This window comes from Penaeus vannamei, chromosome 27 (genome assembly GCF_042767895.1).
Source record: "Penaeus vannamei isolate JL-2024 chromosome 27, ASM4276789v1, whole genome shotgun sequence".
Taxonomy (NCBI): Eukaryota; Metazoa; Arthropoda; class Malacostraca; order Decapoda; family Penaeidae; genus Penaeus; species Penaeus vannamei.
In genome coordinates, this window is record NC_091575.1 from 29,302,393 (window position 1) to 29,304,303 (window position 1,911).

Genomic DNA, 1,911 nt, shown 5'->3' on the forward strand with positions numbered 1-1,911 from the left:
GGTGCATAAATGTGCGTAATACATGTAAAATGATAAAAACTATGACAGGAAGGGCAAACGTGTTTTATCATTTTATCCTAAAACGTCTTCATTTAGATACAGAGCCTATGGCTAAAACGTAAAAAAAATGTATTACAATTGCTTAAAACCTCTTTTATACATTTTTCTAAAAGATAAATTGTTCTAAGGAACCTTTCAACAGTTTTCATTGTTATGGCAATTAGTGAATTAATTAGTGAACCATTATATCTTAGCCGAGGATGTTTAGACATATCAGTGTTTCGTAATGTGACATGTATGAATATTAAGTTTATCAGAGAATATTGAAGAGGTCGAGCAGTAAGTTTTATTCAATGTCGGTGTAAAAATAGTTGTTTCTCTTTGTACAGGGATTTTTTTTGATCAAAGGTAATTATGCATTACTTTTTAAAAATGGTGTCTAGATGAGCGTTTCCCGATAAAGTTAATTACAGTAGGCCGACGGAGAGGTTACTTAGTTCGATCTTTAACCGCATATTTGTGGGCAGGTGAGAAAGACGATTGCGGGAGATCGAGAAGTAAAGTTTGGTTGAATTTATGCCCTCAAGCAAGTTTATGAAATAATTCGCACTTTTACAAATTTTCGCAAGCTTGCTTGTATATATAGGAGAACGGGCAGGTTTTGAAATGTCGTATCGGTTGTGTGGCGGGATAATTATCTCGCAAATGTGACACATCGACATGTACAAATATGCGAGAAGGTGGTTGCCACATTTATATTTGCGGATTAAATTCAAGTCGATTAAAACTCGATTCAAATTTTCTTATATTGCATTGTCGCCTGTTAAGATGTGCGTTTGTGGAAGGCTGAAAGCCATTATAAAGACATTGCCTGCAACAAGAGTTTTATGATCCTTTTCGCTGAATTGTATAGTTATTGTGAAGAATCATTGGCAATATAAGAACGACTGCTATAACTTGTTAAAAGATGAGTGGAGGTCTCAAAGGTAGTAATCGCCCACGAAGATAAGTCATTTCTGTTATTCTTGTGAGGACTTCCCTTGTTATATTGCGCATTTGTGATAAAAGTTATCATGTATGTTTTTTTGCGAGTGAATTTTTTGCATGCATAAATGGAGTGAGAATTGGATTTTGCCAAATGCCTTATATTTGTATAATATCAACATCTTAAAAACTCAGTGTTGGTTAATATAGCATTCTTTTTCTTGTTTGGTTACACCTCGGGACGAGATAGCAGCGCCGTCGCCATGGGAAGTGGTTGCACTTTCATACTCGTTACCGGAATACACCCTCTCGCACTCATCGATGTCGCCCGACCCCACCCGGGAGAGGCGACGTTCGTGGCAACTCGGTAATCATCGTCATGAGCGATGAGGAAGATGTTAATTTTTAGTTGACGCGGGGGATGGACATATGGCCCAAGTATGATTTAAGCATGTCTAGTTGTTTGTGCTAGTGTATATTTGAAGATGATAATAAAGGTATATTGAGTACATGGCGATTTTTGTCATCCTTTTCATCGCATTGTATTATTATTATTGGGGTGCATTAGCAATTAAAGCTAAATTTACGTGTTTCAGACACGATGGAAAGCTAAATATAATTATCAGATCAATACCCATGATCATTTACCTCGCACAACCCCTCCCCCTCAAGATCAATATTCTTAACCCTTATCGCATCCGGAGAGCAGCTAAGAGTATTTCTTTGCCCTCTTTTGATGACCTGTGGCCACGCAGTGTTTGGGCGAGGAACAGGGTGAGGTATGGTTATTGATTATTTCACGCTCATTAGCCATGTCTTTGATCACACATCTATGGCAACCCAATGCTGGTGGGTGCATTAGCTCTTTAGTTAGTACTTGCGGAGGGTGGCGAGGGGAGCTAATTTGTCCATCGGTCTATTGTGCAG